The sequence below is a fragment of the Protopterus annectens genome, chromosome 2.part2 (assembly GCF_019279795.1).
Source record: "Protopterus annectens isolate FY-2018-M chromosome 2.part2, PAN1.0, whole genome shotgun sequence".
Taxonomy (NCBI): domain Eukaryota; kingdom Metazoa; phylum Chordata; order Ceratodontiformes; family Protopteridae; genus Protopterus; species Protopterus annectens.
In genome coordinates, this window is record NC_056730.1 from 1,086,143,514 (window position 1) to 1,086,166,380 (window position 22,867).

Below are 22,867 nucleotides of genomic sequence, written 5' to 3' on the forward strand. Positions count from 1 at the left end.
AGTGTATAGTTAACATTAAACCTGCGTGGTGTTAACTTGTTATTACAGTGTATAGTTAACATTAAACCTGCGTGGTGTTAACTTGTTATTACAGTGTATAGTTAACATTAAACCTGCGTGGTGTTTATTCTGTATTTTCTTTCTCCATATTTTGTATTTGATATAACATTTGCCATATGTAGGTTTGGTGCTGCTGGAAGGGCATTGGGGAAGTGGTTGACAGAGAATGCATCACACGATGCCACAAGACAAGGTAAGTAGGTGATTGCCATGTCTATTTTAAAATGAGTTACTTGGAGCATTAGTGGGCCAGGCACCCCTTGTAAAAGGAAAGCAATTTTGGATACATTGTATAGGATCGAGGCTTAGATGGTCCTTTTGCAGGAGATTAAATAAAAAAGTGAAGAAAAAAGGGTGTTTCATTCATGGGAAATGGTTGCTTAGATCTCTGTTGAAACTATTCTCTCCCTGTTCTGAGAGACTGCTTTCCAATTTATATGCAAATATACAGAGCTGAGTATATTTTTTGGTTTTAGAGTTTGTACTGTTAATTGTTGCTTAGATCTTTGTTAAAGTTTAAATGTGGTGGCTTCTGCAGTTGCTCGCCCCACTGTAGATTTGATATGGGACACTCCCCCAGTCCCATCTCTTTACCACATTCTACCTAATAAACCTCTTTCTGCACTTGCTTTTAGTCCTTTTTAATTTAATTGCATTTTTTAAACTGTGTTTGATCTAATATTGCTACAAACTCAAGTGTGCTAGCTTGCACTGCATGTGAATTGTTTTTACTACTGTTTTTGCTACTTTTCTGTAAAAAAAAAAAAAAAAAAAAAAAAAAAAAAACTTGTAATCCTGTTTCCTACCTTTCCTGTAACTAGTGTTCCAGATACAGAGTTGCTGTATCCAGGACTGTATGTAAGCTTCTGATCCCCTGAAGTATTTCTGTGTTGGAGGGAAGCCTTCTAGCTTATCAGTGGGAGTGGTAAGCACTAGGTAACCTGTCTACCACATAAGGAGTGGTTCTGGCCCAGAAATTGTAGTTATTGACCGTTTGAGCAATCTCTTCCATCTCTCTCAACTTTCTGATTTGAAAGCCTGCATTTGCACTTGTTTCAGTCCTGTAACTCATCTAGTGCAGATACAGATTCTTAGTTTTAGCACTTAAATTTGCATATTCGTGCTCAGCACTTGTTCAGAACTTATAAGCACTAAATAAGCTACTAATTACTACAGCACTCAACCTTCCTCATTACCTAGAGGAAAACAGTTTTTGTACTTACTTTTCTTACTTAGAGAAAAACAGCTCTTGTACTCACTTTCATCACTTATCTAGAGGGAAAATAGTTTTTTATTCAGGCATGTCCAGGGGTCAGCTCCCAGTATTTTCTCCTGTCTATCTGATGAATCTGGGCATCTTGAGGCAATGTAGAAATTGCCTCATGTACACAGACAACCCTCTCCTCCTACCACCCAACACTACAACCTGCGAGAGATGCACTTGTCTAGCCAAACTGGAGGTAAAGCTCTCTCCAACCAAGACTGTACCTGACAGTCATGAGGAGAAGGTAAACATTTGCACCACACCACACTCATCACATAGTCTCACTAAATCTACACCACCAAAATCCACACATAGTAACACAAAAACATTTGCGGAGGCTCTCAATAATAATCTGTCTAAGCAACAGAGACTTCCAAAGCAGAAACGCAAGCAACCTCCATCCCCGAACACAACCCAAATGACACATAGCCCACAGACTCAGCATGCCACTCAACCACAGCCAATAAGGCAAAACAACGTACCCAACACACTAGTTATAGGTGACTCTGTAGTCAGGCACACTGGTGTCCCACTCACCAGGTTAAACAAGGAGAAGGTTACTGTCAGCTGCCTGTCGGGTGCCAGGATCCACCACATAACCCACGCACTCAGGTCACTCCACTCCACAACAAGTACAAATATGACTCTGTCATTGTCCATGTTGGTGTGAATGACCTGAGATGTACCTCCCTGGACTATATGAAAAGAGACATGGAAGAGCTCTCTGATCTTGTAGCCCAGGCAGGTATGACCCTAGCCCTGAGTAGTATTCTGCCATTACCCAGAATGATACCGCAGTACAAGGACAAAATGATTGACTTCAACAATTGGCTAAGCTTCTGGTGTCATTCTAAGTGGATCCAGTATCTGTCTGCTTGGGATGACATGGTCGACAGACCATGATGCTTTGCCACAGATGGCCTGCACCTGTCGCCCCTGGGATTCCAGATATTGGCTAAGACTCTTGCTGCCCCTATAGTGCCTTTTTTAGGCAAGGTTCACATAACAAATTCACCACCATAACAAGAACAGGCAAGCAAAAATTGAAGGTAATGCTACTCAATGCTAGAAGTCTAAATCTCAAAATGCACTCACTCGAGGCACTCCTTAAAATGGAGAGCATCGATATCTGTGCAGTGACTGAGACCTGGTTCAAGGCTCCAGAGAGCACCCCTGCACTACCAGGCTATAACTCATACCACACCTTTTGGCCATGTAACCTGGACCAAAACACCAAAGGCGGAGGTGTGTCCATCTTCATTAAGGATATCCACACCTCCAGGCTAGTTGCTCAGCATAATGCATCTGAGGTTATCCAAGTGCAACTAACTCTGGGCAAAACTGCAATCCAAATTATAGCTTGCTACAGGTATCCCACCATGCCCCAGGATTCCCACTCCTCTTTTCTTGATGTACTGCAAAATATTAGGGTTCAACCAAACACCCTAATAAAGGGCGACTTCAACTACCCCACCATTAACTGGGAAAACTACTCATGTACCAACTCCTGGGCTCAACGCTTTCTGGAATTCATAAACTCCAATGCCCTGGATCAACTTATCCACACCCCCACCAGGGCCAACAATATCCTAGACCTAGTCATTACCAACATGAGTGACCGGTGTTCCACACCTGAAGTCAACTCCTCGTTGGTCCAATCCGACCATAAGCTAATCACCCTTGCTATCCACATCCTGCCCCAACCCCCATTAAGGAAACCATGGTAAAAAATTTCTCCAAAACCAACTTCATGCTTCTTAAGACAGAAGTGGTGAACTTCATGACACCCATGCAGATGGACAATACAGTTACAACTGCTGAATCCTACACAAATGCACTCTATAAACAATTACATGAGTGCATGGATCGTGCTATTCCAAACAGAATCAAGACGCTATCCTCCAAAAAAAAAAAGCCAATCTGGTGGTCCCCTGCCATAAACAAACTGTACAACAGAAGGAAGAAACTGTTGTAAAAGAGAGTAAAATCCCATGAGTGGAGGAGCTCCGTAGTCAGCCTTAGTAAAAAGCTGAGATCCCTTATAAGATCCTCCAAACCTTGCTATGAAAACAAAATCACCACTAATTCTAAGGACAACCACAAAGCATTCTATAGCTATGTCAAGAAACTCGATGGCAACACCTAGATCTGCTCTGAGTTACAGCACAACGGCACGAAAATTACAGAACCAACTGATATTGCCAATATCCTGGCAGATAGGTTCAGTGCGAAATTTACCCCCCCTCACCCCCTAAAGGGCCCATATCTATACAGGAAGAATGCAGAGTCCCTGTAATCACAACTACGCAGGTAAAAGCTGCACTCTCTAAAGCCAAAAATGCAGCATCCATGGGACCGGACAACATCCCAGGCTGCGTTTTACATGAACTTCAGAATGAACTGGCTCCCCACTTAAGCACCATGTTCAATAATAGCCTCGCATCAGGCTTTGTGCCCACTGAATGGCACACAGCAACAGTTATCCCACTCCATAAAGGGGTAGCCACCACTGATCCCAGGAACTATCGACCTATTAGCCTGATGAGCCTGGTCTGCAAGGCCATGGAACGTATCATCATGGAACTCATAAACAAAGACATTGGTAACCTCCAAACTCTGGATCCCACCCAGTTTGGGTTTGTGAAAGGCAGATAATGCCTCCTGAACCTGATCGACTTCTTTGAGGCAGTCACCAAAGCCGTAGATGAGGGTAAGGTGGTTGACACAGCCTATCTTGACCTCGCCAAGGCTTTCAACACCATCCCCCATTCTGGAATTATAGCTAAACTCACTAAACTAGGTATAAATCCCTATGTCACAAGATGGGTTGCCAACTGGCTCACTGACAGAACCTACACTGTAAAAGTTGCAGAATCCAAATCTGACCTCAAAGCAGTGACAAGTGGAGTACCACAGGGTTCTGTCCTGGGACCTCTCCTGTTTGCTGTCTACTTCTCTGAGGTACAGGCTAACACAGAAGGCCTCTGGCTAACAAAGTTCACAGATGACTGCAAAATAGGAGCCATAGTCAAGTTCCCAAATGATGTGGACATCCTACAGAAGGGCCACACTGAGACAGATGCCTGGTGTCAGAGCCATGGCCTCAAGCTCAATGCCAAAAAGTGCAGTGTCATCACCTTTGGTAAAAACTCTGTACCCATGAACTGCCACACCGAATGTGTGATAAGAGACCTTGGGACCTAGGTGGACAGTAGTCTCTTTTTTGATAGTCACATCGCCATAGTAGTCAGGAAGTCCTTCTATGTGGCACACCTCATCATAAAAGGGTTCTCATTCAGGAAAAAAGAGGTCATTGTTCCCCTCTACTCGACACTCATTAGACCTATTATAGAGTACAATGCCCCTTTTGGAATGTACCTCACAAGACATCTGCAGCAGCTGGAAAGGCCACAGAAGTACCTCACAAAGAGGATTACTGGCCTCAAACAAATGCCCTACACTGACCTCCTCAAAACATTCCAGCTTTACTCCATAGCATATCGCCTACTCCGAGGTGATCTCTGCCTAACATATAAAGCTATGTCAAACCCAGAGCTGTTGGCATGCTACACCTAAAGAAATCCCAATCCCTCCGAGCTTCACGCTCTAGGGACCTAAACCTTGTCACCACAATAAACAGGACATGCTGGAGGGATTGATTCCTGTCCCAGAGACTTCCCATACTCTGGAACAGGCTACTCATCAATGTCAAGCAAAGTTCTTCATTAGCACTCTTCAAGAAAAATCTTGATGAGTAGATGGGAAATAGGAAATACACCCCGGGGATCACTTCTGTGTCTCTGCTCGACAGCGGCATAGGAAAATAACTTTCTTGGGTGGCGTAAACCAGGGAATCTTGTTGGCAAGGCTTATGTAGACTCTTGGGCTGATAGCCTAGTATCTACGTATGAACCTATGAATCTATGAAAGGGAGCTGTGTAACTTTGACTAAAAGGGGAGTACTTATATTGATTTATATTTACCTTGGATGGATATTATTACAGGTATGGGGAGATATTATGGGTAGGAGGCTGGTTCTGAAACAGGAACAAGGTTTGCTCCAGTTATAGTAGGAAATTGTTATGGCCCTAACGTGGACCAAGAGGAATTTTTGGAGTTTATTTTAAGAGCATCAGAACTTTAAGGGACTCACAATTCCACATTCTGATCACAGGGTTTTAATGTGGTACTTGACCTCACCTTAGACAGATTACTAATGGGAAAAGTCCTTCTTGCCCAAGTGTTTAGTATTGCAGTCACAGGTCATGGAATTTGGTTTGACTGATGTATGGTGAACAAGTCATCCTAAGGAGTAAGAGTTTACTTTTTATGGGCATCCGATTTGAATTGCTAGCAGAATGGATTATTGGGTGTTGGATGTTAAGGGTGTGGCTGGGATACTAGATGCTCAGCATTATCCTGGCATATTATCAGATAATATAATGGTGGCTTTAATGATGGATAGGCTGGATATTCCAATGTGTTCCCAACCATGGAGGGTGGACCTGTTACTTTTAAAATGGCAGGAATGTGTAAAAGAGTTATGTACTTTGGTGGAAGAGTACTGGATTCTGCAAGGGAGAAGGAGAGGTATAACAGTCAGTTATGGATTTCTTTTAAAAATTAGACTTTTTTATTAATGAACCAGAAGGAGAGGTTTAGGAAAAAGAGGAAGGAACTAGATATTCTAGAAGCAAGAACTAAAAGGGAAGAGAGATTGTATAAGAATCACTCACCAGCCTGAACATAAATCCCTATGTCACGAGATGGGTTGCCAACTGGCTTACAGACAGAACTCACACGGTAAGAATAGTGGGCTCCAGGTCTGACTCTAAACCAGTCACAAGTAGTGTCCAGCAAGGCTCGGTCCTGGGACCCCTACTGTTCAGCATATACTTCTCAGAAGTACAGGCAAACACAGGAGGACTATGTCTAACCAAGTTCGCTGATGACTGCAAACTGGGAGCCATAATTGACTCTCTGGCTGACACGGACATCCTCCAAAAGGGCCTTACTGAGTTGGACACCTGGTGTCAAAGTCATGGCCTCAAGCTAAATGCCAAAAAATGCATAGTCATCCCGTATGGAAAAAACAAAACACCCATGAATTACCACATAGGTGGCAGCCCCCTTAATACAGAAGAGGTAATAAGAGATCTGCTGATTGAGGGCTCAGTGTCTGTTATTCTATAAGTGTATTAATTCTGGTTTAAGCACTTGGGCTTGAGGCCAGTTATTTTACATTAAGAGAGTTCGTGTTCTGCACTCTTGTGGGAGGAGAGACTGGACTCTGTCCTTCTGAGCTGGGAATTTCTGGTTAAAGCTTATAGTGCCTGCATATTTGAACTGCTTCTTACTGAAATTGGTACACTTCGTTTGCTGTAGCATAGACTAGATCCAGGCCTGCTGAATCTAGCTTTGTTTGTATAACTTGAGCACTAATCCAGGCATTCTTTAAAGTATTCAGTTGTATTTATTACTGCTGGTAGTAACTTGATTAAAGTGTAGCTATCATTTCTAAGTCTTTTGGATTAAGCACTTGGGCTTCAGACCAGTTGTTTTACATTAGGAAGGTTTGTGGCCTGCACTGTGGTGGCAGGACAGGTAGCTTACATCCTTCTAAGTTGGGAACTGCTGATTGAGAGCTCAGTGTCTGTTATTCTAAAAGTGTATTAGTTCTGGTTTAAGCACTTGGGCTTCAGGCCAGTTATTTTACGTTAAGAAGGATTGCGGTCTGCACTCTTGTGGGAGGAGAGGCTGGACTCTGCCCTTCTGAGCAGGGAATTTCTGGTTAGAGGCTTATAGTGCCTGCATATTCTAACTGTTTCTTACTGAAATTGGTACACCTTGTTTGCTGTAGCATAGACTAGATCCAGGCCTGCTGAATCTAGCTTTATTTGTATGCTTGTTGTTTGTTTATTTCCTGAAACGCTAATTCCACCTAAAACGCGCCTTTTAGCACTTCTGTGGATCCCTAGTGATATCTGCATTGCTTACTGTACTTATTTCCTTGTTTCACTTGAAAGAAAGTTACTGTTTGTCATTTTTGCATTTATGTTACCTGTAACACATTGCATTTAAGTTACCTGGCACTTGCTCACTAAAGCAATTATATAAGTCAGCTCTAAATAATTAAAAGCACTACACCCTCACAAATTCCCTTGAGTACCTTGTTCCCCATTGGCCCTTTTTTCAATTATAAAGGAATTCCCAATACTATTCTAGCATGTCCAAATGTCAGTTGTCAATCTCCTCTCCGGTCCAGCTGGTGAATCTGGGAATCTTGAGGCAATGTTACAACTGCCTCATGTACACAGACAACCCTCTCCTCCTCCCAACAAATTCCAACACATGTGAGAGATGCAACCATATAGCCAAACTGGAGGCTAAGCTCTCTCAACTCAGTACTGGTGTAACCAGTCAGGAGGAGAAGGAAACCACACTCACTACAATTCCAGTCTCACATAGACCTACCACGACAACAAACCAAACACATAAACACACAAAACATACTGGAGGCTCTAAATAAAAATCTGCCTAAGCAGCAGAGACCTCCAAAGCAGACACCCAAGCAACCGCTACCCCAAAACAAAACACGTGCAACACATAGCTCACAAAGCCAGTGTGCCGAACAGTCACAGCCCTTAAGGCTAAACAACACACCTGATACACTTGTAATAGATGACTCTATCGTCAGGCACACTGACGTCCCGCTCACCAGGCTGAACAAGGAGAAGGTCATGGTGAGCTGCCTGTCAGGTGCTAGGATCCGCCACATAACACAAGCACTCAGGTCACTCCAAGGCAAGTACAAATATGACTCAGTCATTGTCCATGCTGGTGTGAATGACCTGAGACGTACCTCCCTGGACTACATGAAAAGAGACATAGAGGAGCTCTCTGAGCATGTAGCCCAGGCCGGTATGACCCTGACCTTGAGTAGCATCTTACCCTCACCAAGAATGATGCCACAATATGAAGACAAGATGATCAATTTCAACAATTGGCTTAAGTGTTGGTGTCATTCAAAGGGGATCCAATGCCTGTCAGCCTGGGATGACATGCTCAACAAGCCACGATGCTTCGCTAGGGACGGCTTGCACCTGTCACCCCTGGGCATTCGGATATTGGCAAAGGCTCTTGCTACTCCCATAGTGCCTTTTTTAGGCAAGGCTCAAAAGACAAACCCACCTCCATAGGTATCACAAGGGATAAGAAACTAAGAGTAATGCTACTCAACGCCAGAAGTCTAAACCTCAAGATGCACGCACTCGAAACTCTCCTTAGCATGGAGAACATCGATATCTATGCAGTAACAGAAACCTGGTTCAAGGCTCCTGAGAGCACCCCAGCACTACCAGGTTATACCTCATACCATGCTTTTCGGCCCCAAAACTTGGCCCGAACCACAAAAGGAGGGGGAGTATCAATATTCATCAAAGATACCCACACCTCCAGGTTGGTGGCACAGCACGAAGCATCAGAGACTATCCATGTGCAACTAACTGTGGGTAAAACTGCCTTCCAGTTTATAGCCTGCTACAGACCACCCTCCCAAACACAGGAACCCCACTTGGCCTTCCTGAGAATACTGGAAAATATGAAGGCCTCTCCAAACACCATTATATTGGGCGACTTCAACTACCCAAACATAGACTGGGAGCATTACTCTAGCTCCAACACCCTAGCCCAAAGGTTCCTAGAATTTATAAACTCAAATGCTATGGAACAACTTGTTACCACTCCCACAAGAGGGGAAAACATACTGGACCTGATCATCACCAACATGGGGACACTATGCTCCAGACCAGAAGTGTATCCCTCACTGGTAAGATCAGACCATAAACTAATCTCACTGGATATTCACATCCCAACCCCACCCCCTGCCCAGAAAACCACAGTGAAAAACTTCTCTAAAGCAAATTTCACATGCCTCAAAACCGAGGCAAAATCCTTCAAAGCCCCGGGCCTGTGGAAAATACGGCCCAGACCGCAGAATCCTTTATAAACGCATTCTATGAACACCTTCAGGAATTCATGGATCATGCAATCCCAAATAAAACCAAGACCCAATCCTCCAAAGGCAGACATCCTGTCTGGTGGACCCCAGCCATAAACAAACTATACAATAGAAGGAGGAAGCTACTACATGATAGAGCAAAATCCCAAAAAGGGAAGGCATCTCTGATCAGTATTAGCAAAAAACGACGGGCACTCAAAAAATCGTCTAAGGCCAGCTTCGAGAGAAAAATTGCACAGGACACTAAGGATAATCACAAGGCTTTCTTTAGTTATGTTAGTAACCTGGGTGGGAATTCCCAGATATGCTCAGAATTAGTCCAAAATGACAAAAAATACACCGAGCCCACAGACATTGCCAACATCCTAGCTGACAGGTTCAGTGCAAACTTCACCCCCCTCTCCCCACCAAAAGGGCAAATATCTATCCCAACAGAGTGCTGCCCCCCTGACATCTCAGATGCTCAGGTAAGAGCCGCCCTCTCCAAAGCAAAAAACACAGCATCAATGGGACCAGATGGTGTCCCGGGCTGCGTCCTACATGAACTCCAAGAAGAGCTAAACCCAAATATAAAACTACTGTTCAATCTTAGCCTTACTACAGGATATGTACCCAAAGAGTGGCATACAGCAACAGTGGTACCTCTCCACAAAGGTGGTGCCTCAACGGATCCTGGAAACTATCGCCCCATAAGCCTGACTAGCTTGGTCTGCAAAGCTATGGAAAGGATCATCATGGACCTCATAAATAAAGATATCGGGGACCTACAGACACTGGATCCTACCCAGTTTGGCTTTGTTAAGGGCAGATCCTGCCTCTTAAACCTGGTTGATTTCTTTGAAACAGTCACCAAGGCCATTGACGAGGGGAAGGTGGTCCACACAGCCTACCTGGACCTCGCAAAAGCCTTCGATACAATACCCCACTCGGGCATTATAGATAAGCTCACCAGCTTAAATATAAGCCCCTGTGTCACTAGATGGGTTGCAAACTGGCTCAAGGACAGAACCCACATGGTTAGAATTGCTAGAGCCATGTCAGACTCCAAACCAGTTACAAGTGGCGTCCCACAAGGCTCAGTCCTGGGACCTCTCTTGTTCGGTATATATTTCTCGGCGGTACAGGCCAACACGGAAGGACTGTGGCTGACCAAGTTCGCAGATGACTGCAAACTGGGCACCATAATCAACTTTCCAGCCGACACAAGCATCCTCCAAAAGGGCCTCATAGAAACAGACAACTGGTGCCAGAGCCATGGCCTCAAGCTAAACGCCAAAAAGTGTATAGTCATCCCCTTTGGCAAAAACAAAGTGCCCACAAATTACCACATAGGTGGTAATCCATTAAGTACAGAAGAAGTCATTAGGGACCTGGGGACCCAAGTTGATAGCAATCTCTCATTTGACGACCACTTGGCCAAAGTGGTTAGAAAAACATTTTATATAGCCCACCTAATCATGAAGGGATTCACATCTAGATCAGGGGAGGTCATCATACCTCTTTACTCATCCCTCATCAGGCCCATAATTGAGTACAATGCCCCTTTTGGGGCAGACACCTGCAGCAACTGGAAAGACCCCAAAAGTACCTCACCAAGAGGATCAAAGGGCTCAAACAGATGCCATATGCTACCCGGTTAAAGAAACTCCAGCTCTACTCAGTGGCATACCGCCTGCTCTGAGGCGATCTGTGCCTGACGTATAAAGCCATGTCCAACCCGGAATTAATGGACTTACTGCACCTCAGAAAATCCAAATCCCATCGAGCTACGTGCTCGAGAGACTTGAACCTCAGCACTGAAATAAATAGGACATGCTGGAGGGACAGATTCATAACCCAGAGGCTCCCTTCACTCTGGAATAAAATCCCAGTCCAGGTTAGGCAGAGTCCCACATTGACTCTCTTCAAGAGGAATCTTGAGTGGATGGGAGATCGTAGGTTTACCCCGGCTATCACTTCTGTGTCACTGTTAGACAGAGGCACAGTATACTAACCTCAAAAAAAGGCATAGCAAAATTAATTTAAAATGGGTGGCGAAAGCCAAACACACTCTGGCTAGGCTTATAAATGCCCTAGGGCAGATAACCTAGTATGAACCTATGAACCTATGAACCTAATCTGGGGACCCAGGTAGATAGTAATCTCTCCTTTGACAATCATATTGCCAAAGTAGTTAGGAAATCCTTCTATGTGGCCCATCTAATTACTAAAGGCTTTGCATCTAGAAATAAAGAGGTTATAGTGCCCCTCTACTCATCACTCATCAGACCCATCATAGAGTACAAATCCCCATTTCGGATGCACCTCACATGACACTTCCAACAGCTGGAGAGACCACAAAAGTACCTCACCAAGAGGATTACTGGCCTCAAACATATGTCCTATGCAACCCAATTGAAAAAACTCCGGCTGTACTCAGTGGCATATCGCTTACTAGGTGGTGATCTCTGCCTCACTTACAAAGCCATGTCCAACTCAAAATTGATGGACATGCTCCACCTAAAGAAATCCAAGTCACTGTGAGCCATGCACTCTATTGAGCTAAACATCGCCACAACAATAAATAGAACATGCTGGAGGGATAGATTCCTGTCACAGAGACTCCCCATGCTTTGGAACAAAATTCCAAACTACATTAGGTAGAGCCTCTCACTAACACTCATCAAGAGAAACCTTGACGAGTGGATGGGTAACAGAAAATACACCCCTGGAATCACTTCATTGGCTGTGCTTGACAGAGGATCAGGTAATTAATCAATGGGGTGGCGAAAGCTGACACACTCTGGCTAGGCTTATAAATGCCCTCAGGCAGATAGCCTAGTACCTACCTATGAACCTATGAACCTATAAGAACAATTTAATCAAAGTAAAGCATATAATGACTTCTGGGAGGATAATCAATGTCATTGTTTATTTATTCACAATTTAGAGAGGGTAACTTTGTTATTCGATAGGGAGGAGGTTATACATCATATTTTTGTTTCTACTTCCTTTGTTTAGTATAGTTTGTTGTCTTATAAAGCTTGTAGAAATGATTAAACATATTTTGATAAGCCATATCAACTCTCTTTTTGTCATTGTCTACTGAATTGCAGTTTGAAGGTGATTGTTTGGAATCAAGATTTATTGTTTGAAAAAAAAAATAAAGTTCATGAGTGTCGGAAATGGAAAAGTTGTATTCATGCAGGCTTATCTAATGCCAATAATAATACCTATGGTCTCTGTCATGGCTCTGCTAGCCCTGACTCAGCAGCAGGTTTGGCACCATGCTTTGAAAATGTTTATGTTTTAGTCAGGAGCACTCTGCAACTTTGGTCACATAGGGGGATTCCCAATGCACATTACCAAAAGCTTTTTGGAAGTCAAGTGAAGTTAATATACTAGAAGTTAATAGCTTACTCTCTGCTACCTCAAAAGACATCTTGTACTTCTCCTATAATCTGACTGATAGGATCTTAAGCCACTGCAGGAACATGCTGCAGAATAACTTCCTTAACTGTGTAATAGCCCTACAATTGTTGCAGTTACTGAGGTTGCCTTTTTCAGAGTTTTTCTATCACATGATGTTTCTAGGCCTCTGGCACATATTCACTTCCCCAAAGCATGGTGAATACTCATGACAGCAATGACATAAGAACTCCTCTGTCATGTTTCAAAATTGTAGCTGTCACATTTGCAACACTTGACATGTAGATTTTTTTGTATTTTTGATTACTTTAGTCACCTCTTCACTCAGTACATTATTTGAAGCAATGTTTTGATGGAAGATTTCAGTTTCTTGGAGAAAATCAGAATGTGATTTGTGTAGCTTGGTGAGCACATCTTCACAAAATGTTCTCATCCACTGCTCTGTTCTTCATCAGTTAGTAGAATCTTACCATCTTTATCTTTAATCAACTTGTCTTGACTATTGGTCATATTCAGTAGTTTTCTGGCAACCCTCTACTGTATTCAGAAAAAATATTCCTTATTATAACACTATCACATCAAAGCAAGCATTGATCAAGGTTTTTCATTTGTAAATACCTGATCCAGTACTGACTCCAGTGAACATTATTTTTGTCTTTGAGGATTCCCAAGGTGAATGGCATTCCTATCCATTGAAAGTAATAGATCAGATGCTTTGCTCTTCTGAAATATACAATACATGAAATAAATAAATAAATAAATAAATAAATAAATAAATACATTCTGATAAAAAATGCAGGACTTCTGAAATGCTTCTAAATTTGCTGTTGTTTATTTACAACTGACATCTCATGTCTGTGTTTTCTAATTCTAAAAGCATTTTGGCATAACTGTAAATTATGATTAAGTTTTAATGCAACAATGCTATATTTTAAAATGATTTTCCAATGGTAGTGCAAGCTCCCTACTAATAATCATAAGTTAGGGCTTAAAGAAGGCTTCCCATTTCCCCAAAATACTTGGGGGGGTACCACCTTAGTAACAGGAGCTTGCTGATTTGCGCTGTCTGCTTGATACTTGCTTTCTGATTGCCTTTGGTGGCGGAGGTAAGGGAAGCACTTGGCCTGCCTGACGTGTGCTTTTAAGGAATTGCTGTGCACTACAATAGCTTGTACATGTAGTTTGGTCTTTCTAAATAATGTTAATCAGACCTTTTGCTAATTCTTTCTCCTGGCAAGTTTTTGTTCAATCTCAGTCAAAAATCAGTTACAATCTCTTTAGATACATAAAACTAATTTGAAACGTATCAGCTGCTCCAACCAAATTATGATTTTATGCTGCAGAAATTAATTATTTATTGTCTCAGATGCACAACTTAACCACATAGTTCTTCACCTTCCCAATAAGCAAACCTTTTATGGATTTCTCTGTGCCAGCTTTGATCTTGTTTCCTTTTACTATATGGAAGATTCACTGTTTTGGATCATAGGATCATAGGAGTTTACTAGGCTAATGGGCCTAGGGCCCTTACAAGCCTAACCAAGTACAACCCTTGTTCCCAAGAATGTTTATGAACTATGAATTGACTGCTATTGGGTTCTACCACTAAGTTCAGCCATTTGACTCTCTAATTGGACATCTTTGTCTGGTGATTTGGTGGCACAAACAATGTCATTCATGAAGAATAATTATTCCTCTTGCTATGTTATCTAAACAAGCAGCATGGATCACTGTTTTCCATTTGTAATTATCTGGATGTTCAGCTACAATAAGGACTGCACTTATGTCAAACTCATCGTGCTGTTCTCCTGCAAATTCTGTCAAGGCCTTGATGTCTACTAATCTAGAAGAAGAAAGAAAAAGATAAAGCATGATACTGAGTACTGCAGGTAACTTGATTCACAAATAAAATGCCTACAGTGCTGCTATTTTTTCTGGCTGTTATCTGTGCCCCTACATCAACTCTAATAGACATTGTATAAATCTATGAGGATCACGCCTATCCGCTGCTGTGATTTATGCATGGCACTATGATTTTGACATTCAGATTTAGCCTTGCTACTCCTAAATTTAGGATGTTCCTCATTAAGTCAGAGCTGTTTATGAGTACATGATTTATTAAATAAATTAAGCTTATAAATAGATTAACTTCCACTAACTATATAGGGTCTAATATATAAAGACCCTCAGTTTTGGAAAATAACAAAGCTGTCCACTTCCTGACCCTCTGTTATGATTTGTGAAGGCCAATCTATGATGTGTAATGCCTGGAGGTTGTGAAATATGGTGAGGATTGCTGAAGCAAGGGGCATTCTACCCATGCAGATGAAGTGGTAAAACTGGGCATTCTGCACTTCTGAACTATACCATAAGTGGACGGATTCTGGCAGAAAATTTGGGACATTTTAAATATTGTTATATTAGCTTTTTACTTATGAACTGATGATATTTAAAATTAATAACAAATGCACAGTCTCTGCTCTTCTTGTACTAAATGGATTTCTGCATGAACTGAACGCTAGTTTAGTAGATGTTTTAAATGTACAATAATCTTACAAATATTTTCCAATACTACTTTGACAACCTTGATGGTAGCCATAAGTGTTAATTAAGAGATGTTAATCTATGGCTACAAAGGCTTTCTACTTACCTAAAATGCTGTGAGTACTATTTTAGTAGAAGAAACTTGTTGATTTTAACACATTGTTTACTACAATATGTCTGATTATTTCTGTTGAAGGGGTGAGGCCCAATACTAGCCTTCCCACAACCACCCATTCCCAGGGAAAATTACTGAAATGAGGCTAATGTTGACATATACTCCTCATTATTCTTAACTTACTCTAGACATTATGCCTTCTATACTTTCAACCTCTCCTCCCTTTTCAGTGCACTCTATCCTGTTAATATTTTATTCTTTATTAGGCAGTACAGAGTCCAAAGATCTTGAAAAATGTGTTAATTTTCTTTATTAAATGGGCTGTCAGATGAAGATTTTTCTGGGGATGTTAGCTTTTCCAAAACTAGGTATAAGATTATTGATCATACTTCTGAATGTAAGAAAACCTTTTCACCTCATAGCTCGTCCCTCAGATATTGATGAAGATGATTCTGAAGCCCGCTAGGGCACCATACATTCTTGATATTGATTTTGAATGAAATACAGACAATGGGTTGTGCCTAACATTGCTTGCCAATGATTATCTAACAGGACTGACTTAAGTAAATTTTTTTACAGGACAAGTTATCCCACTATGATACTCAGTTTTATAACGCAGTGTTTATGATAAGACACTATAATATAAAATGTACTATAAATGGGGAAAAAAATAAAGTATTAGTCCATCGAAACAACAGGCGTGAGAAGTTTCAGAAGTAAAATCGATTCCTTTCTAAAACATAGTAACAGCCCCAAATAAAGTAGGTCATTAAAATATAACAAATTAGCAATCAAGATCAGGGAACTCATAAATAGTAGGAAAAGTATAATAACCACAAATTCCAAGTCATAAACAGGAACGAAAACAACAGTATAAATACATCCAGTAAGTGTCAGTAACGGACAGTATCAAAGTCTATATATCACAAAGTCTCAGTTAGCGTATATAAGACCTCTTTATTATGACAAAAAGTAAGCGCTTTCACCATCAGGCTTCTTCAGACTTTAGAATCTGTACACAAAGTAGATTTTAAATAGCAGATACAGATAATTGAAATTGTTGACGTCAATACTGACTATTAAACATTTAATGTGACAAGATACACATAGCATCTGTAAATATATTGGCGTTAAATAAATAAAAATAAATTCTGATAGAATCAAATAAAGACAAATGATAAAAATCATTGGCGTCAACCTAGTCTTTTCAAAGCTTAAGGTGACTAAATATACACACCACCTATAAAAATCTATAAATATATGTGTAAAAATGTATAAAACTACTTAAGACAACAAAAGTAGATATGGATCCTAGAATAAAAACTTGACAAACTAGTTCTAAAATACTAGAGAACAATCACTTTTTAGGTCTAGGTAATCTCCTTTTCTTTACAGATGCTTTGTGTATCTTGTCATTTTAAATGTTTAATAGTCAGTATTGACGTCAACAATTTTAGAGTGAAGTTAATTAGTGTAGAGAGAAAATAGAAGGGGTCCAAGAATGGAAACTTGTGGGACCCCTATGGTGACTGGGGGAGATATGAGAGGGTTTGTGATCAACAGACAGCTTTTTGATGATCTGCTAAGTAGCTTTGAAACCAGATAATAGTAGTGTTATTGAGGTTAAGGGAGGAAAAGACTCTAATGAGTTTGGTGTGGTTGACCATGTCAAAGGCTTTTGACAAGTCAAGGTATATGGCTGATACAAATTAGGGGTTATTTCTGTGTTGGTTGATTGGTTGATTGTGTTTGCAAAGGACAATAGGGCTGTTGTGGTACTATGTGCAGGATGAAAACCATGCTGGGTATGAGATAGGAGATTGTGTAAGAGGAGGTATTCCATGAGTTTTATTAGTGAAGCATTAATCTTCATTAAGAGAGAACTGAAGACATACAGTAAGGATAACATGGATTATGAGATGTTGATGAGCCTGAAAGGGTTTGAGTATCTTTGAACAACTGGTAAATATTGAACAGCTTCCCACAAACAATCCAGCAGCTGAGAACAGAACTTTTTTCATATACAGAACAGAATGTCAGTGGTCTGCCTAGAAAATTTTCATAATTAGCTGCTCAGCATCAACATTTTTTTATCAAGGTTTGTCATGACAGTCAAACCAATGTGTCGGAGAAGACTGATTATCTTCAAAGCGCTAAGGAGGAGGAAAATATGTTTGATTCAACAGTTTTGTGAATTCTGGCAGCCAGACAAACAGCCAAAACTGAAAAGAAATACTAGATATAGACATGGATGGCTACAAGGTAATGAATTTAAGCAGCAAACTACTAACTACTGCTGAGGTGTTCATTCCTAAATGATAGATCATAGGAAATTAAGAAATGATTGCAGAGGTTATACTGTTTACAAGATAGTTGGCATTTTAACCCACTCTTAAATATGACTACAACTGTTTTTGAGACCATGTGTGAGGCACACTTTATGGCACATTTGCCCAAAGCTAGTATTTTTTTTTATTTAACCTCCGATTGAAACCTAGATCTGACTAGATTAACAGCAGGTGGCTTCATTTATTTTATGAAATCAGAAAAAGGAGAAGCCCTGGCTGTAATGGATGTAGTTTTATACAGAGAAAGAATATTAAAGCTTTTGAGTCATTATGGTTGGGTCCAAATGTATCCTTAAATATTGTTAATAATGCATTAAAAGGTTTAAGTACTGTTTTATAATTATTTAATCACTCACACTTGGATTATTATTGTACTCTGAAACCTTGAATTGCCAGATTTTTGGCATACCCAAGGTTAAAAAAAGGCCTTAAACTCTCATTTAGGACTAAAATTTCAAACAGGAGATCAACAAACGAATCTCTATTTTTGTATGCAGGTGGCAAATCAAATTGGTTTGTTCAGAAAATGCCACTCTTAATAAGGGACACACTGATGAATGAAGTTTTTAGTTACTATAAGTATCAAATGTTTGCATTCATTTAATCTTCAGGACACTGCTTTGGAAATAGTGAAAGAGTTTAAAGACAATTGATAGTCTAACTCTCATGTTGAAATAAATTTCAAGCATCTATTTTGAACTAATCCTAAAGATATATATATATATATATATATATATGTGTGTGTGTGTATATATATATATATATATATATATATATATATATATATGGATATATGTTGATCCATCGAAATTACGTTTCATCGAAACATAAACCTTCAAACTCACTTTCGTGGAAGTGTACTTTGTTGAAAATACACTTTCGCTAAACACAAAATAATGGGGGGGTGACAGAAAAAAATGAAAAATAATAAAAAACAAAACACTAAATCAGATTTATGCAGGGGGGGGCAAGCCCCTTGCACCCCCCTTTGTTGGGGACTCCACCCCCCACACTCCCCTACTTAAATATACTAACTCCAAGATTGCACTATAGTGGAGAAAAGGATATATTCCCTTATCCCCATTGTAATGCAATTCTGCAAATTAGCTTTCACGAAAGTGCACTTTCGATGTAGTGCACTTTCGCGGAAGTGGGCTAGTCCTTCTGTTTGTCGATGAAGTGTACTTTCGACAAGCAGGAGACCCATATATATGTATATATATATATATATATATATATATATATATATATATTAATGTTTAACAATATTATCAGTTATAGAGGCATTTATTGCTCCAGGCTTCACCACTTTGATAATGACCTCTTGAAACAGGAATTTATAACTTATTTTACAATGAGTGTATTATTTTTATTGCCATTTTTGTTTGCATATTTCTCATTTGATAAGGAAAGGTTCATTTGTTTGGAGAGTTTATTGTGAATGCCAATTATTCCTTTGATTTTTTTTGTTGTTGTTGTCTGCAAATACATCCTAATATTAGATTGTTGTGAAAGTGTTTAAGAATTTGTTTAACAGTATATTAGGGTATGCAGTGCCATCTTTTTTATGTTAAAATATTATTATAAAGAATAAGAAAGGTGGGTTTTCAAGGTTGGCATTGCTTTTTTAGGAAGAGAATGAACCATTTCTCCCCTTTAACCACCAAAACTGCCTGTTTGTTCTTTGAGGAGGTAAGATCCCTGTGGCTTGTTCTTCCTAGATGGGAAGAACAGGTACTGAGACTTGCTGTCATTCTACTTTGAGGAATTACATTTTGATCATTGAGACCTACCTGGTCTTGCTCCCTCTACACATGCTTGCATCAAACTCAAGGCATGGCAAGCAAGACGTGCAAGCAAAGAGTTTACCTCCCGCTGTGTAGTAGAGGCCCATGTGATATATTGCAAATGACCCGTTAAGACTTAAAAATTTAAAAGTCATGAACATGACGAAGCTATGTAGCTGAAACACTGGTATGTCCTTAAGTGACATTTGTGTATATCCCATGGACCAACATTACAGAAGGTTTATGTTATTACACTGTGAAGACTCTAGCTTTGCTGGGTATTTATTGGAGTTTTTATTGAATGTTTTTTCTCTATGATCTTTTTACCCTTCAATTTGGATATTGTTTTGGATATTTTGCAGGCACCCTAATGTTTATAGACATTGGTTTTGATTTTAAGCTGTGTCTTTCTAAATATACTCAAAAGGTCCACTTACATTGTACTGATTATTTCAGAAAGGGTTGAAATGTGGGATATCTACAAGTAGTCGGGTTTGGTGTTATTGGTCTGAATATACCCCAAAAAACTTAATGATTAAGAGGAAAGATTTTTGTTGTTGTTTTTTGCCACTTTTTTCTGCTATATTTATACTCTCACCAAGTAAACTGGACTTTCTGTTCCTAAAATATGGAGGTTTCACTTTAGTTATATCAGTGGACCTGCATTTGCTAGTTATAAAAAGTGTGTTTGTATGCACTGTATGCTAAGCAGTAGTCCAATTACTTCCTGATTCTGTGTTAACTGGTGGTGGTACTTTCTGATAATGTCATATGTGCAGGTCCATTTCTCAAGGTATTTAATTGCAGAAAATCTCAAAATGCCAGGAACAGCTACCGAGATTCCACTGCTTTTATATTATTGAATCTCATTACTTGCTTTTTTGTGTAGCCCAAACATACTCTCAGGACTTGGCAGGTCAGCTGAGTCTGGCCAATGCTCTCTGGAGAAGCATCCCCATCATTATGTCAGACCTAGTACTTCTGTCAGCAAGGTGGGTCTTAAATGCAGGTGGAGCTGCATAGTTAATGTATGCTCAGTGCAGAAGCTCTACCTTAAGGGTGACGTGGCCATCATGCCTGCATTCTTCCTGGGTAATACATCAGATAGGGTTACAGCTCTATTAGCCCACAAAGAAATTGAATTTATTCTTGAAAAAACACTATGAGCCCTCTCTATAGGAAATTGAAGATGGTTCATGCTCAGCTGAGCCATACCTTTGAGTGGCTCTAGCACAGTTAAACTTGTTTATGGAGCACAGTACTGCAGGTATTCTGGTTTCCCACCAGGTACTAGCTGCAGTACTTACTCTCACATGCAGGTGGAGTATCAGCTTTTTTGAGAATTTCATTCAATTCAATGAACATTTTTAATTCCAGCACCAATCCAGTTGATACGTGACATACACAAACATACTTTAATGTAGGCTATTATCGCAGTGATTCACATACCCTTAATTTTATTCCTGAGTAATCATCCCATGGTAGCCTACTATTTATTAAGGCATGATACCTGTTCTATTACACTGTATGCCAAGCATTGTGTACATTACTAGTAATCGCATCCTGCTCCATCTTTATTTTGTTACTCTTTATTTTGAATATAAATGCATGTAGGTAATTACCTATTGCCTGATTGTCTAAGTGAATAAATGACTGATAGATTGCACTGAAATGTGTTTAATTTTATGTGTTGAAATCTGCTTCAGACTGCAGTCAAAAGGCCTATCCATTACAAGCTGTTTGTCACCTTATTGCATCAGCAACATATAGGATCACATGACTCAGTATTCGGAAGTAGCCAGCAGCTGCTCAGCATACAGAAAATACAAATACTAGTTTATTAAACTTAACAAATATAGTTATAGTGAAGAAAAATAAAGCAAAATCTACATATCTTCGAATCAGAATAGCCACTTTATATAGCTAGAGCATAATAACTCCAAAAAGTAACAGAAAGAAAATGCCTTTTTTATGTCATTTTAAAAAGTTAAAAGTAAAACATCATAAGATTTCAGAGGCCATGTAAATGAAACACTAGTATGCCTTTAAGGAGTCATTGGCATGTATCTCATGTGTCTCTACTACAGGAAGCTTAAGATATTACCAGGGTCACACTTTGATCAACTGGTGCCCCAGGCAAAGGGACTCCCAGTATCCCCCCAAAAAATCAGCCGGCACCTCCATCCTGGTCTACCTATACCATCCAGATGGCTTTTTTCTTCTTTTTTCTCACAGTTTGTTTTACTCTTCAGCTTATTTTGTGTATTCATTCATCACATTTTAAAGAAACCATTTCTTTACTACAAAAAAGAATAAATAAATAAAATGCAAATGAATACTGCTAGAGCAGAGCCCTAGGCAGGCACCTGGTTGGCCTATGCTTAAGACCGGCTATGGGTATTACACACTGAAGACTCTAGTTTGGTTGGGGCTTTCTTGCAGTTTCCATTTTTGTAAGAGAAGTCCTCTCACACAGTCATTCCCTCTTCCCCAAGAATTACAAGCACTGTTGATGATCTCTCGTCTCCATAAGAAATTCTATATCTCATCTGCTGTTTGGGCAAACCAACCCTGACTGCCCTTCACCTCACCACCCAACCAAAGAAGAAAGTGTACAGACATTGCTTCTTCATTTCACTCTCTTTATTGGCCAGTTTCTTCAGCTCCTGAGCTGCTAATTGAACTCAGTTAATCTGGGTCGTGGTAGGGATGTATCCCTCTACAAAAGCAGATCTGGCTTTTAGGCTGCCACCTTCTGGAGATGATTTTTTGGTACATCTAGAAATTCATATTTATTAACAATGCATACAACAGAAAGTCTGAAAGCATTTTTACAGCACCCAAAAAAAAAGGATGTAGTGATATTCATGAAACCATCACCAGTTTGTCTCATAATATAAGTTTTTATGACATTTAGATGGTTCAATCAAATTATAACATCAGTATGGCCATCACCTGCAGATATTAATTCTATCAAAGGTATTCTGGGAAATAACTTAAAGGTGTCACAAAACAATGCTAAAGTGTACACAAGTGATGGTTGCACCACTAGAGTTTTAATAGCAGTGGGTATAATTTTTAGAGCTTTTTAGAGAATGAATTCAGTCAGAATAGATTACCCTTCTCTACCAAATGTCACTTTGTTGGCTAACAATGTTCATGCAACCCTTAGCTTTTTTTTTCTTTGAAGATGATCATTACAACTGCAATTCTATTTCCATAGTTTATGTAGTAATTTGCAATGTTTGCAATACTTTTATGTAAAAAAACTGCAGAAAGTCTAGTGATTGCATTTATGAGCATGTTTAAGCTATTAAGAAA